The sequence below is a fragment of the Heterodontus francisci genome, chromosome 4, assembly GCF_036365525.1.
Source record: "Heterodontus francisci isolate sHetFra1 chromosome 4, sHetFra1.hap1, whole genome shotgun sequence".
In the NCBI taxonomy this organism is placed as follows: Eukaryota; Metazoa; Chordata; class Chondrichthyes; order Heterodontiformes; family Heterodontidae; genus Heterodontus; species Heterodontus francisci.
The window spans coordinates 99,619,519-99,636,586 of record NC_090374.1 but is presented as its reverse complement, the minus strand read 5'-3'; the positions used below and the strand labels follow the sequence as shown (position 1 = coordinate 99,636,586).

General features: G+C 40.1%; 1 protein-coding gene across 2 annotated transcripts in view; it reads right to left on the bottom strand.

Annotated features, from left to right (window-relative positions):
• sncaip (synuclein, alpha interacting protein) overlaps positions 1–17,068 on the bottom strand; it is a 161,863-nt gene that overhangs the window by 114,005 nt on the left and 30,790 nt on the right. The window contains exon 3 of one of the 2 annotated variants that reach the window (XM_068029914.1): positions 3,161–3,238. The exons of the other annotated variant lie outside the window; for it this stretch is intronic. The gene's annotated coding sequence lies outside the window, so the exon portion shown is untranslated. The remainder of the gene's footprint in view (positions 1–3,160; positions 3,239–17,068) is intronic. 2 annotated transcript variants of the gene reach the window in all.

Below are 17,068 nucleotides of genomic sequence, written 5' to 3'. Positions count from 1 at the left end.
TTCATTGAGCCAGGGTTGGTCTCCTGGCTTGACGGTAATGGTAGAGTGGGGGACACGCTGGGCGATGAGGTTACAGATTGTGGTTGAGTACAATTCTGCTGCGGCTGCTACTGACAGCCCACAGCGCCTCATAGATGCCCAATTTTGCATTGCTAGATCTGTTTGAAATCTATCCCATTTAGCACGGTGGTAGTGCCACACAACACGATGCAGGGTATCCTCAATGTGAAGGTGGGACTTCATCTCCTCAAGGACTGTGCGGTGGTCACTCCTACCAATATTGTCATGGACAGATGCATCTGCGGCAGGCAGATTGGCGAGGATGAGGTCAAGTATGTTTTTCCCTCTTGTTGGTTCCTCACCACCTGCCACATTCTCAGGCTAGCAGCTATGTCCTTTAGGACTCGGCCAGCTCAGTTAGTAGTGGTACTATCGAGCCACTCTTGGTGCTGGACATTGAGTCCCCCACCCATAGAACATTCTGCATCCTTGCCACCCTCAGTCTTTCCTCCAAGTGCTGTTCAACATGGAGGAGTACTGACTCATCAGCTGAGGGAGGGCAGTAGGTGGTAATCAGGAGATTTCCTTGCCCATGTTTGACCTGATGCCATGAGATTTCATGGGATCCAGAGTCAATTTTGAGGACTCCCAGGGCAACTCCCTCCCTACTGTACACCACTGTGCCGCCACCTCTGTAGGGTGGGTCTGTCCTGCTGGTGGGACAGGACATACCAGGGGATGGTGATGGCATTGTCTGGGACATTGTCTGTAAGGTATGATTTCATATGACTGTCAGGCTGTTGCTTGATTAGTCTGTGGGATGGCTCTCCCAACTTTGGCACAAGCCCCCAGATGTTAGTAATGAGGACTTTGCAGGGTTGACAGGGCTGGGTTTGCTGTTGTTGTTTCCGGTGCCTCGGTTGATGCCGGGTGGTCCGTCTGGTTACATACCAAATACCAATGACATAAAAGGATATAAGGATAGTGTGGGCAAAAGGCATTGAAGTGGATGATCGCCCATGATCGTATTGAATGGTGGAACAGGCTCAATTAGCTGAATGGCCTACTCCTGCTCCTATCTTCCTGTGTTCCTAACTGAGCCACAGCTAACACCCAATAATAGCCTGATTGTAATTACAGTAATTTTATGTTCAAAGTAATTTCATGCAATTAATTTAAAAGAATTTATCATCTTTCGCCAGCTCAGAATTATTCTTCAAACTTTGGCTTACCAATTTAATCAGCCATGAAAAGCACCAGCTATTCCTATGTGGCAGAAAACCCACATGCCAAATGGAAAAATATTAATTTTGTCATATGGAACTTTGCTCGAGACCTTTTGCTGGACATTACTACAAATAACTTTTAAAAAGCAGAACAGAACAGCTAAAGATGGCTACGCACAATTTGCACATGAGAAGGCAAAGGCCAGCTAGGAGACCGAGTTGATTGCCCAGTCTAACCAGAACAATGGGAGTGCTCCCTGATTTGAATTAACTAGAATGGTTTTGTCAACGCTGATCGTCAAAAGCCATCGACACCCATTGACTTTGAAAACAGCCAAACCCCTCCCTACCAATTATGTTTGCACAGCTTGACAGAAGAACTTTGAATTTCAAAATACCTTCCAAAAACTTCCGTTTGCAAACAAAGAGGTGGTCACATGACATACATGCCTGTGTAACTCGGAGTTTGTGAACTGTGCCTCAGAAGAAAGACAGTAACTGAACTCCGAGGAACATCTCTCTCTCCTGTCTCCTCTCCAGAAAAGTCCCAGGAAAGCCTCAGTAGCAGCTAAGCCTCAAGACTGCAGATGCTTACAGGCAACAACCAGGGGACATAGATAAAGCCCCTCTCCTGCCTTACGGAACTAGAGACACAAACCTGAATTGGGCACGTGGTCCAGCGAGGACTTCAAGACTTTAACTTGAACTAAGGACATTGAAACTCAGTATTTGAATTCCATTTATTATTTACTTTACTTCAGCCTCAACTTTTTTTCCCCGTGTATCTATTTGTGTGTGGGTGTGCCTCTCGTATGAACGCGAGCATGGTGCGTCACGTATTTTAGTGATTTTAACCAGTTTAGAGTGATTAGGTTAATAAACTTACAGCTTTGTTTAAACTCAAGAAAAGTCGTCTGATTGGTCCATTTACAATTATAATTAGAGGAACAGTGAGCAAGTGCTCACTGAGGTGGTAAGCTAAATCACTGTTAAAAGGATAAACCTGTTGCCGTCAAACCAGAGAAGGGGTGAAAGAGGAACCCGAGACCCCTTCCTCACCTGGTCATAACACCTAGTATACTTGCATTAGCCTTTCAATAAATAAATTACAAGTTGCCCAGATTGATAACATCAAAACCTGTAATCATGTGTTTGGGACACCGTATGGTTAATTTTGGCAGTTAGATTGTTTTTACTATCATTTGTACTGTCTCACTTGGCTTAGCAAGATAGTTTGGCCCCAGAATTTGCTGTGGTCATGATGGCAGAACTGTCAGTATTCACCATCATGGTACTCCACTGAAACAGACAGCAACTTCAGGAGTCTACACATGCACAGTAACTTGGAAGGTCAATCTAGTGGATGGTTTTTAAAAATATATTGATTTTGGGATATGGATAATAATGGTAAAGTCACATTTATAGCCCAACCCTTGATGGGATGTCCAAGTGGACTGTTTCTTTGAACTGCTGCTGTCCTTGTAGTGATACTGCTTCCCCGATGATTAGGCATGAATTGCAGGATTTTGACCAGTAATTATGAAAGACTGGCAGTATATATCCAAGTCAGGGTGGTGGAAGGAAATTTGGTTAAATCATACAGACAAGGTCAGTCTCAAGTTTCACCTCTGGTTTCTGCGGAGTTAGTTGACAGTAGCAGAAATTGGCAAGGAGTCCTGATCCTGATTATTATTCATTCATCTCTACTGAAAGTGCATGCATGTGGAAATCAGCTGAGAACAGATTCGCATTTGGCTGCAATGTCCCATCCACAGCAATGTCCACTCTCGCACATAAATAATAGCGACATGGGTATGGTACAAGAGAGAGATTAGTCCTCGTAATGCTTTATACCAGCAAAAATACGAAAGCAGATATGTTGAGAAAAGAGTCAAAAATAACTGTAAATGAAAAACCAAAAACTGCAAGCTTACCCAAACAAAAAGGTCACCATTCATAGGTTTAATTCACTTGTTTTATTTCTTTTGGCATATTGCTGTTCCAGAAAACTGCTGAAAATACATGAGTACCCAAATTAGGATTTCTATATTGAAATGTAACTCCTTCCTTTTGCTTTGTATCTATAATAGTGTAGCAAACAAGTGCAGAAGGAAAATGGCATACACATTTCTACATCCTCATTAATCAAACGTTCCTTTTATAAAATTGAGTGTATTTGACTGCTGTAGCACTGCTCAGTGAGTTGGAGGATACTCTGCTTTCGAACAAGAGGAGTGTTATGCCATACAATGTTTTATTTGGGCCATTTGTTAAATGGTAAAAGTGGACTTACTTGAGAATCAATGAAATGAGGTAAATGAAGTGGGGCACGGAAATTAATCGAATAGGCGGGGTTTCAGAATTTAAAAGTGGGCTTACAGAGAATGGGGAGGGGGGGGGGGCAAATGGAGATGGGGATGTTAATGAATAGATAAAAAAATGAAAATGAAGACAAGAAAGCTACCTTACACAGAATCCGGATTAGAAGAAATGAATTGAGTAGTTGACAATTACATTCAAAAATGGAACTCAGTAAAATAAAGATATGGGATTCATGAAAGCTGATTAAAAAAAAAAAGATATGGACAGTTTTGGCACATACAATATCAGGGGAGCAAAGAAAGAAATAAAAAATTAAATTTACAGGAAAATTAAGTGGAAAATATGCGCGTAGGAATTCACAATGGAGATTAACCAAAGCGTGACGAGAAGAAATTACAACAGTGACTATACTTCAAAAGTACTTCATTTGTTTTATGTCTTTAGCTAGTTTTTTTTCCCCTTCTGACATTTAATTTAAACTCTTACCCTAAGCACCAGTTACTTGCCCAGTGAGGACACTGGTCTCAACCCTGTTCAGGTGAAGCACATCAGTCCTTTACAAGCAATCTCTGTCCAGATCTGGTCTCATATGATCCAGGAATATGAACCATTCCTTACTATGCCATTTTCCTACATTACAACAGTAATTACACTGGAGTTATTTAATTGGCTGCAAATTGCTTTGGGACATTGCGAGGTCGTGAAAGGTGCTATATAAATGCAAGTTCTTTTTTTCCAATGCACAAGAGAACACATTAACATAGAGGACATTCTGCAATTATATACCTAACTCATTCATCAATCATTAAGGTCTGGTTGAGAAACTAGCTCAATCATGTTTTTATGGGGTCAGTATAAGTATTTGTTACTCTCCCCATATGACTGAAGTTTCAGATTTTGTTCGCTATAGCAAAATCCACTTGAATAAAAAAAAAGTTTCCTCTCTGCTATACTGACTGCTTTTCTTAGCGTCCATATCTTGTTACTCTCTGACTGCTCCTGATGATTTATGCATTACTCAAGATATCTCTCAACTGCCATCTTTTCCTTCAACAATGTCTCCCAACTTCGCTGCTCTTGAACTTATCAATGCACTTTATAAGATGCTTCTCCATTTCGTGGCCCCTGAACACCTATGCTTATTTAGCAACTTAGAAAAATTGAAAAGATAAATCAGAGCAAGACTTGTGGCTCAACGGGGTCCCTCAGCCAGTCCTGATTGAAATCTCTAAAAACACTTCACATGACAGATTACATTTTGCAGTGCAATGACTGTCAGGTCGGAAAACAATGTCACACTGAGTCACTGGCAAGCTTATATCAAAATCAGCTGTATGGTCATATTCATTTACACACAGATGCATATCTTAAAACTCAGTGCCAAATCTAAATATCAGCTGAAATTATCACTAACATAGTTTGTAACTGAAAGTCCAGATAACCAAGAAATTAATTTACTAAATATGCTTCCTCTAGGTGGGTCTATGGCTTTTCCTTTCCTTTCAGCATCCATGCCCTCCACATCTGGGATTCATCAGCTAAAAATCATTAGCCGACTGCTCAAAATTCATCCAATACATATGACAATATTAAAAATGCTTTTATTTTAAACACAGACCTCGGTGCTACATTTACTTTAAAGGACTACAGCACTTGTTCGGTATATCAAAAATACTTGATGTAATGTTATGGGATGTTTACTATCTTCAGCTTGATGCTTTTTAAGATTCAAAGTTCAGGCATTGGTATAATGAACATTACATTGTTTCACGTCACATCCCCAAAGTAAATGTTATCTTAAAATATGAAAAGTAGAGCAATATACACGAAAATGAATTTTTAAAAAAACTTTACATGTTCTCGATGACTATACTTAATAAACGAAAGTGATTTAACCAAGTTAAAAAAAAATCCTTCCCAATTTGTCAATGTAATTAGCATAGGGCTGTAGTCAATGTCTTACTGTTTAACCGTCACAGGAATAAAGGGTTCTGATGCAAGGTCACAGACCTGAAATGTAAACTCTGCTTCTCTCTCCATAGATGCTGCCTGACCTGAATATTTCCAGCACTTTCTGTTTTTATTACAGGAATAAAGGGTTCAGGTGTAGATCCAAAAGAAACAAGGGCAAAAAGAGAAAAATATTCAATTCCAGTTTTGGATCTATCCCATTGCAAATTGGTCAAAGACAGAGAAATGTTACATGTAATGAAGCCATATCTTCAGGAATTTCTCTCAACATGGAGACACCAAACACAAGTCACTCCAAATGAGCAATTTGCTATAACCTCTGGATGTAGGCATCCCAATTTGGGAAGGCTGTCTGGTACCACAGGATTATTGCACACAATCTGGCAAAATAATAATAAAGACTATGTATAATATGGAATCTCTCAGTATTCTGCAAACATCTTGACGAGCCCAATGTCTCTATAATTGTAGACTTCATCCTTTTTTCAGGATGACCTCACAACCATAGCACAGGTCTTAAACTCAACAGTATCCACAAAAGAATAATAAGTTTTCATGCTTCTCATAGTCCCTTCACAAAATAACAAATGTGGCTGACTTCCAGCAATGATTCTGCCACACTGGCAAAATGATAGAATAGATGGAAAAACATCCCCAACAAGCATCTCTCCACCTTTGCAAAGTGGTGCCAATCGGTGGATAAATCTGGATTGAAGGCAGCACCAAGGGATTGGAAATAATGGTAACATGGACCATATTCACCCAAGAAAATCAGTATAAGTGCAAATCTGCTTTAAACCACAAACCTAGCCCAGCAACATGGAGTTAAGCAAGGGAGGGACTGGTTAGACTATAGCCTAGATTTTGCAGTTGTAATGGCAATGAAATGGCCAGCATTTGTAATCATGGCATATGAAACTGACAGCAACTTCTGGTATCTGCACATGCGCAGTTAGATATGGAAGTCCAGAGTTGCTGTTAGTGATATCCTTCTCCTCTACAGGGTGCGCTATTGAAGTTTCTGCAGATGGAAATCTTAAAACTCACTTGAATTGATATGAACTTCCACTTTTTCCACTCTAATCCCACTGTAAAACCCCCAAGAGGTTACGACTTGTTGACTGAGGTGTAACTGGGTTTTCAAATGGCGTACTAGTTCATAAGCACCAAGGCTCCTTAGACAGCATCTTCCACTAAGATTTCCATCTGCAGGAACTTCAATAGTGTACCTTCCAAATCTGTGACCTCTACCACCTAGAAGGACAAAGGCAGCAGATGCATGGGAACACCACCACCTGCAAGTTCCCCTCCAAGCCACACACCATCCTGACCTGGAACTGCAATCGCTGTTTCTTCAAAATCCTGGAACTACCTTCCTAACAGCACTGTGGGTGTACCTATACCACATGGACTGCAGCAGTTCAAGGCGGCAGTTCACCACCACCTTCTCAAGAGCAATGAGGGATGGGCAATAAATGCTGGCCTAGCTAGCGACGCCCATAACCCATGAACGAATAAAAAGAAATTAACACGGAACAACCTCTCTGGCCCTGAGAAATGCAGTGTATTTGTGGAATGCCCAGTTTTTCCATTATGATTAAAATTGCACAGTTTTTAATAAAAAATCACTTTATCAAGTGTATACTTCAGCTTCAACCATAATACCATGTGTATGTCACGATCTTTATTTCAATTTATTTAAAATTTATAAAAAGTGATTGGTAATCAGTGCTTCATAATTTGCTGTGAAAGAATTCATCAATGTGATTGTCTGCTTATCCTGCATCATTTTTGCTAGATGCCAGAACTTTCTTCGTGGTCAATGCCAAAAACCTTCACTTCACCACTGACTGCAAAATCCTGGCCTCTCTCTTCCTAAAAGGAAGCAAATTCAGGTAAAGTGCAGAAAACTTTAGAGTAATGATAAAAGGCGACTTAAAATGTCCTAACATAGACTGCAAAAATAACAATGTAAAGGTCATTGAGGGGGAGGAATTCCCAGAATGGATAGAAAAAAAAACTTTCTGGATCAGTAAGTTTCCAGCTCAACAAGGAAGGAAGCAGTGCAGGATCTGTTTGAGGAATGAACTTCAGTCAGTGGGAAGTATTTGAGGAACAGGGATCATAATATCATTCAGCTTAGAGTAGATATGGAAAAAACACAAGAAATAGGAGCAGGAGACAACCATATGGCCCCTCGAGCCTGCTCCGCCATTCAATATAACCATGGCTGATCTTCTGCCTCAACTCCACTTATGCACTCACTTCCCTTGATTCCCTGATGGATCAGAAATCTATCTGGCCAGCCTTGAATATACTCAACAATGGAGCATCCACAACTCTCTGGGGTAGAGAATTCTAAAGATTCACAACCCTCTGAGTGAAGAAATTTCTCATCAGAGTCTTAAACGATCGACCCCTTATCCTGAAGCCATGTTCTAGACTCCCCCAGCCAGAGGACACAGCCTGTGAGTGTACCCTGCCAAGCCCTCTCAGAATCTTGTATGTCTCAATGAGATCACCTCTCATTCTTCTAAACTCCACAGAGTACAGGCCCAATTTACTCAGCCTATCATAGACCATCCTTCTCATCCCAGGAACCAATCTAGTGAACCTTCAATGTACCGCATCCAAGGCAAGTATATCCTTCCTCAGGTATGGAGTGCACAACTGAGCACAGTACTCCAGCTGTGGTCTCATGAGCTCTGCCTACCAACCTGCCCTATATAAGCAGTGCCCAGCTTTCTTTCGGCCATTTCATCTACTTGGCTATTTTTTCAAAAGGTATGAAAAATGCCTCTACGTCACTTTCCCTCGAACTTAGGAACAGCCTGTATAAATGCAAACAACATTTTGTTGGGTCCTGAGCTAAATTCAGATTCTTCTTGACCCGAATTTTCCCTGGATTTAACACTACTCCCTTGTCTTAGTTCTATCCCTTTTAACTTAAATTCCCTCTCTTCTCTTTCACTCTCTCTCTGAAGTTCAAGTTTTCTTATTTCCTTTTCAACCTCAAGCTTTTTCATTTCTAACTGAATCCTAGCCAATACCACAGCATCACTCTCAGACCTCCTACCTTCTTGTTCCTCATATTGCCCTTCATCATCATCTTCTACTAATTCCAGATGTTTGGCTATGTCAATTATCTCTGCATTTTTGGTACCTAATTTCAATTCCAACCCCAATTTTGCTGCCACTTCTTTTAATTTGTTCTTAGTTAAAGTTATCAAGTCACTCAGGAAAACATTCTGCTTTCCCAAAAACAGCTGCAACCACTAATGCCATTACAATGGTATAGACTGTACCTTATTCCCCAAGAGACCTGGTTCTTTTATTTCTTTGTAATTGGTGTTAGATTTAGATCCCAACAATCGAGTTTCCAATTGACCCCAATTTAAATATGATATCCCAGAGACAAATAGCTAATATGATTCTAAATGTGAGCCTTCCAAATTGGTCTGATTCTAATCCCAGACGTGAGCCATTTAATTAAAATGATTCAATCGGGAGCAAGCCCCCAATCAAAATATGCAATTCGGATTGCAGTGGGAGCAATGCACTGTCACATCAGTCCTGCCACTCCACAGATCACCTAACATAACACTTTAAACTTTCCAAATTAAATAAAACTACAGCCAAATTGACCAATTAACAACCCCCGAATGAGGCTAACCAAACCAGGTGTCTTTAGAACAAATTAACTGTTTAATTAGAAAAACTAAATTCTTAAACACTAAGATATAAGCAACATTTAAAATAGAAAAAAAATAGCATCCTTGCAGATTTGCACTCCTGCCAAAGTGGAATCTTTAACAGTAGGACAGTCAGTAGTCTAGTTCCAGGTGAAGTGATGCTCTTCTTCTTCCAGCGATGAATCACAGCCAATTAACAACTCGCAAAGACTTCAACGAATCAATTTGGCTTCAGAATTTTGAGGGGTGAAAAAGTGATGTCTAAAATTCACCTTCCTTCAGTTTAAATTATCAGAGAAGTCAGTTAGGTTCATGCTGGTCCAGCTGTCTGTCTGTGTCTGAACAATCTGTTTTCAACTAAAAGCCAGTTCAAAATGTAACTGTAACATTGCATATCCGGTCTGTGTTCTCCAAATGGCTGTTGCCGGATAACCAGGATGCATTCTTTGAAGCTGGTTGGTTCCCTCTCCGTATGGTTGTATCCTACGGCAACCAGAAGGCAACTTCTCGGTAACTCCTTAGGCTTGCTGGTTCTTAAAGCAGCATCAATCCTTTTACCGCCTTAAAGGCACACCGCATACTTCCCGGAAAAGAAAAAAAAACTACAGAATCGTAACACTATATACTGGAGTGTTAACCTAGATTTTGTACTCAAGTCTCTGCAGAGGGACTAGAACCCACAACCTTCTGATGCTGAGGTGAAAGTGCGACCACTGAGCCACATTTGCTAAACTGCATATTTTGGAAATATACTTAGAACGTTGCGTAACAATGGTCTGTACTGTATATAGAACCAAAGAGACACATGACCAATGATTGCTGGTATTTGATCATTTTTGTACAATCTGAAGTATCACCATTTTTTAAATTACATGACTCTTTTAACCTTCTATTTTCATAATCATCAGTATAATTAGGGTAGGAGGTATAGAGCTCAAGAGTATAAATTAACATTTCTTGTATCCCCTTAATTTTATATCTGTACATGTGTTATTGCTTATCTTGCAAACAGTATCTATCCTCAATGAATAAAGTGCATAACGAAAGTATCTGGCCATTTACGATGAATCAAATATAGCACGGTCAGCATATATTTTAAAAGCAAAATACTGCGGATGCTGGAAATCTGAAATAAAAACAAGAAATGCTGGAACCACTCAGCAGGTCTGGCAGTTCCGATGAAGGGTCACTGACCCGAAACGTTAACTCTGCTTCTCTTTCCACAGATGCTGCCAGACCTGCTGAGTGGTTCCAGCATTTCTTGTTTTTATTTCAGCATGTATTTTGTTTACTTGCTGATTAATCTTCCATTTGACAAGCAGAGAGCCTACTGTGCGCAAATTGGCTGCCACATTTCCTGCATTACAACAGTGATTATACTGTTATGAATGCTGGACTCTGATTTAAAAACAATGATTAATGTAGTGTAAGATGGAGTCAGAAAAGTCATGTGACCGCACCAACTCTCAAAGACAGGAATCTTGTTTACCAGAACAAGGAGCCCAGATTGAAGACGCTTTTGAAAAGCAGAGAATGCAAGGTTAGAATACCTGACTAACAATGGGTTTCACTCTCAGACTTTCCGATCGGTGGCTCTAAAAATGCAAATGTGAATTGCACTTGGTAACACCTGGAAACAAAGGAAGCCTGGGTGGTTCGGCTGTGGCCAGACTGGTGGGCTCAGCATATTGAAGAAACAACTGACTATCGACCTTTCGCTTCTGGATAAATTCCACAGACTGAGAAATCTGCAGGCCAACGAACAGGGTCACCAGAGATCACTTTATTTATGGAAGTCCAGGTCGAAAGTGCTCGGATGAAGTGAGTAAAAAGAACATTGACCTTGAGAAGGTTTGGGAGATCAAACCCATTGCAACTGGGAGGATTTTGGGACTTTTAGCTGCAAAGACGTCAAAGACGTGTAATGTATACAAGTGGTGTGAGGTTTTGAAGTGTTTTAATAAGTGGGAAAAACACCTATCTCTATAATTTGGAGTATTAACTATTTACAAAGTACTATTTAGTTAAGTTTTATAATAAAAGTCTTAAAACATGAAATCTTGTCCAACAATTCTTGAAATTGGTCTGGGGAGTTCATATCTCATGTTTTAAAGTTAACCGTCATACTGAGGTCGTAACAACTTCAAAAGTACTTCATTGACTGTAAATTGCTTTGAGATGTCCAGTGGTCGTGAAATACAATATATAAATGCAAGTCTTTCATTTTTTGCCATCTATGCTTTGCCTTCACTAAACATTGGAACCGGAATTGGCCAATCAGCCCCTCAAGCCTGTTCTGCCATGCAATTAGATCAGTTTCTCTGCAACTCAACTCTATCCACAATCTCCCCGGACATCCTTACCAAACAAAAATATATCAAACTCAATCTTGTAAATTTCAATTGACCCAGCATCCACACCCCTTTGGGGGAAAAAAATCTGCAGATTTTCACTACCCCTTTGTGTGGAAAAAGTGCTTTCTGATTTCACTCTTAAATGCCCTAGTTCTAATTTTATTATGCCCTTTTGTTCTCAATTCCCCACCATAGGAAATAGTTTCTTTGTATCTGCCCTTTTGAATCCATTTATTATTTTAAACACTTAAATTAGATCACCCCTGCACCCCTCCCCCCCACCTTCTAAACTTATGAGAATAAAAAATAAGTTCAAATCTTGGCATTGTTCTGGTCAATCTATCCTGTATCCCTCAAAGGCCAATATATCTTTCTTGAGGTGCGGTGCCTTAAACTGAACACTACATCAGCCAGAGTCTGACCAAGGCTCAGTACAGCTGAAGCACCACTTCCACACTTTTCAAATTTAACTCCCTTGAGATAAAGGCCAACATTCCATTAGTCTTTTAGACTACTTTTTGTACCAGTGCAAAGGTTAATTGTTTAATTGAGCAGCATGGGATCTTAGCATGGAGGATATCTAATGTGCTGCACCACAGTGGTAGGATATGGGTTTGCGCATGCAATTTCCCAGAGCATATTTGCATTAGCCACTGTCAAGTAGAACTACACGGTCATCAAACTACCATTTGAAATGCAACTGCTGAGGCAAGGACAGCATAAACAATAAACCATTGTAGACTCAAACTACACAAAGCTGAAAATTATTCTGAAAACTATTTATAAACTGTATCAACTCGATCAAAAAGATACATTAGCAAGCTCATGAAATCCATATGCTTCGCTGAGATACTATTCTTACAGCTTTGCGAATGGTTCAATTGGAAGGTCCTAGGTTCAGTCCCAGTTTATGTAGTTAGCGGGGATTGGCTGTGGTAGCATCAAAGACGCTACAGTTGCCAACAGTGCTCTCAACTACCCAGAAATCATGAAGCAGGTGGATTCACCAACCATTATTTCAAGCAATCTTAAACTGTTAACTATTTCACCCATTTATGATTAATACCAGATAAGGAGTTTTGTGGCGATTTCCGCTTTCCTGATGTCAGTTCGAATCGGGCGCCAAGTCAAAGGGATTTCCAGACATCCAGCAACAGTGGTGTCATCAAGCAGGGTAACCGCCAATCATAGACAACAAATTATTAAGTAAAATGCACTGAACTTTTCACTATTTTTAAGGCAGCAAAATAGATGATTGGGAAATGAGGTAGAAGTTGAATATCAAAATGGAGAACGCTTTCAGATCGTCAGCATATGAGCAATTGATCTTCAAGATTTGGCAATTCTGTACATTATGAAAGAAAACAAAGGTCCCAGTACCAATCCCTGTAGTACCCCACTAGTGACCCCTTATGTCAACACAGTTCCACTCACAGCCACTTTGGTTCAGCCAATTCAATGCAGAAACCCAACTCCTGTTCCATGCTTTTATGACCTAATTGCTTACGCAATATCAAAACCCTTGCTAAAATCTAGCTAGATCAGATCCATAAAAATGCCATTTCTAATAAGGTCTGTCATTTTCTCAGAACTCCAGTGAATTTATTAGGCAAGGCATCCCTCCCATAAATCCACGCTGACTCACTCTTGCTATACCAATCTTGATTTCATTATCCATCTTTCACAATGCCTTCTAATACGTTTTCCAAACAGTTCCCTGGGTTGTCCCAAAATCACTGAATTGTTATAGCACAGAAGGAGGCCATTCGGCCCATCATGTCTGCATTGGCTCTCCGAATGAGCAATTCACCTACTGCCATTCTCCCGCCTTCTCCCCACAATCCTGCACATTCTTCCTTTACAGATAACAGTCTTATTCCCTTTTGAATGCCTCCATTGAACCTGGCTGCACCACACTTAGGCAGTGAATTCCAGACTTTAACCACTCGCTGTGTGAAAAGATTTTTCCTCATGTCGCTTTTGCCAATTACTTTAAATCTGTGCCATCTTGTTCTCGATCCTTTCACGTGTAGAAACAGTTTCTCCCCATCTACTCTGTCCAGGCCCCTCATGATTTTGAATACTTCTATCAAATCAGCTCTCAGCCTTCCCTTCTCCAAGGAAAACAGTCCCAACTTCTCCAATCTATCTTCATAAACAGAAATTCCTCATTTCTGGAGCCATTCTCGTGAATCTTTTCTGCACCCTCTCCCATCTTTCCTAAAGTATGGTACCCAGAAGTGGACGCAATACGCCACCTGAAGCCAAACTAGTGCCCTATACAAGTTCAACATAATTTCCTTGCTCTTGTACTCTATGCCCTTATTTATAAACCCTGGGATACTGTATGCTTTAACAACTGCTCTCTCAACTTGTCCTGCCACCTTCAATGACTTATGCACAGATACACCCAAGTCCCTCTGCTCCTGCACCCCCTTTAGAATTGTACTTTTTATTTCGTATTGTCTCTCGGTGTTCTTCCTGCCAAAATGAATCACGTCATATTTCTCCGCAGTGAACTTCATCTGCCACATCTCTGCCCATTCCACCAACTTGACTATGTCCTTTTGAAGTTCTACACTATCGTCCTCACAGTTCACAATGCTTCCAAATTTTGGATCATCTGCAAATTTTGAAATTGTGCTTGTACACCAAGATCCAGGTCATGAATATAAATCAGGTAAAGCAAGGGTCCCAAAACTGACCCCTGGGGAACTCCACTACAAATGTCACTCTAGCCCGAAAAACATTCATTAATCACTACTCTGTTTCCTGTCACACAGCTAATTTCATATCCACGCTGCTACTGTCCTTTTTATTCCATGAACTATAAAACTTTGTTCACAAGTCTGTTGTGCAACACTATCAAATGCCTTTTGGAAGTCCACGTACACCACATAAACAGCACTGCCCTCAACAACCGTCTCTGTTGTTACCTCTTTAAAAAAAACTTCAGCAAGTTAATTAAACACAATCTTCCCTTAACAAATCCATGCTCACTCTCCTTAATTAACCCACATTTGTCCATGTACCGATTAATTTTGTCCCGAATTATTGTTTCTTGAAGTTTCCCCATCACCAAAGTTAAACTGAATAGTCTGTAGTTGCTGGACTTATCTTTACACCCTTTTTTGAACAGTTTCAAAAGCAGATGTTATTTTAGATCATTTTCAATCTTTGGGCACTACTTTTTCATAGCATTACGAAGAAATTTACAGCTCAAACAGTCCATTCGAACCAGCAAGTCTAATTCAGTGCTCGACATGAGCTTCCTCTCACCTTACTTCCTCTTAACCTATCAGTATAACCTTCTATTCTTCACTTCATGTACTTATCTCGCCTAATTTTCAATTGTCCTCTAAAAGGACCTAACCAATTTTGCAAGCCACTTCTTATAACGACCTTTCTGTAAAATCAATCTGGTCCCATCACTTGTCTTGCTTTAACTTCCTCAGCCTAAATGATAAGTTTATCTCATTTCTATTTCCATTAGTACTTCTTTCAGTCCAATCCCCCTGCCCCAGCAACTTCCATGCATGGTTGACTGCCCATAGTTTCCTCTTATTTAGTATATTTGATATAAAAATAGGTGCTGGAAATACCCAGCAGATATGGCAACATCTGTGGAGAGAGAAACAGAGTTAATGTTTCCAGTCTGTGAACTTTCATCAGAACTGGCAAAGGTTAGAAATGTAATAAGCTTTGAGCAAGTGAAGGGGGTGGGTGGAGAACAACAAAAGGGAAGGTGTGTGATAGAGCAGAAGGCAGGAGAGATTAAATGACAAAGATGTCACGGAACAAAGGCAAAGGGAGTGCTAATAGTTGTAGTAAAAGACTAAGCATTAGTCCATAAAAAGTGTTAATGGCAGAATAATGAACAGCACTGCCCAAAAGCACAGACATGAAAAACAAAATTAAGACAGGCACATGGTTAAAAAATTAAATTAAATTACACTTAATTTAAAAAGGCAGTCATGCTCTGAAGTTGTTGAACTCAATGTCGAGTCCAGAAGGCTGTAGAGTGCCAAATCAGATGAGCTGCTATTTTAAAATTCCCTTCTATTGTAACATTTTCTATTTTAGCTCTCCTGACCAGTTTCTTTCCCACCTTTTATTCATCTTAGCCCACCAATGCTGTCTATGGTTTTATAGTTTAGGAACAAATTCTCTGTTATTTGCACAAATTGTTAGCTACTTCTTTCTTCTCTTACAATCACCTCCCTCTGGTGCCCTTCTTGGATAGTAATATGAATCGGTTCTATAATTTATTTATAATAATTCTAAAAATGGCCTTTTACTCCATGCTTTTCCTTTCCAATTGTATAGTCCAGTCCAGTCTCCTTACCTTACCTCTCATCCCCTCAAATTCTGCCTTTCTAAAGTTGAATGTTTCTACTGCAGCTTTAAATTATAAACCTAACCTTAAACTTGACAATATTTTGATCACTGTTGCCAATCTGTTCTCTAATTTAGATCTGCTTGATCATCTCCAGGTTGTTGCCTAATAACTAGTCAATTAGCAGCCCTGCTCAAGTGGGTTCCTTGATCAATAGTTATTTACTGGTTAAAAACAGTAGCTAATGCACTTTCCTTATAATACCGTTACCAATGCTACAAAAGAAACACTTTCAAGCAGTTGTCATCAGAGCAACATGGACAAGAATAAATATGTCCAACTGATGGAAGTATTTAAAAGTTAATTTTTTTTTTAATTTTAAAAGTACATGCAAACATCAAAATTAACAGAAAACAAAATATTTTCTTTTCATAATTTGTATCCTCCCCTTCTACTCTACTGTCCCAATGTCTTTCCATCCAAAGTTACTTACACACAGGGGTGTAGGCAAGAAGGTTGGAGGCGGTGGGTGGGGGGGGGGGGGGGGGGAAAATGTTCAAAAGATCCCTGAAATTTTAAGATTTATTTTTAAATCTCACTCTTTCAACAGAACGTGCCTTAGGTTATTTGATAAAGCATCCACTGTGTGTTCTTCCAGAACTAGTCAGTTAATCAATTAAGAAAAAGAAAAAAGAAAAAGAAAAACTCTGAAACGCGCCTGCTGGAACACGAAAACAATGCTCGACTCTGGTGACAACAGCTGCCCCCAATGACGCTCAGTACTGGTGACTTATGAGCTAGCCAGACTAGACATTGATATAGCGGCCCTGAGTGAGGTCCGCTTCTCAGAGCAAGGCAGCCTAATAGAACAGAATGCTGGCTACACCCTATATTGGTCAGGTAGATCTCAAGGTGAACAACATCTCTTCAGTGTCAGCTTCATGGTGAAGACGACTATCGTCACTAAACTTTCAAGCCTGCTAACTGGCCATTCCGAACGCATTATGTCCCTGCGCCTGCCCCTCCAAGACTAGCAGCATGCAACCCTCATCCGCATTTATGCTCCAACTCTGAAGGCTAACCCAACTGACAAAGATAAGTTCTACACAGATCTCCATGAACTCATCCAGAATGCCACTCCTAAGCACAAAATTGTTGTTCTTGGCG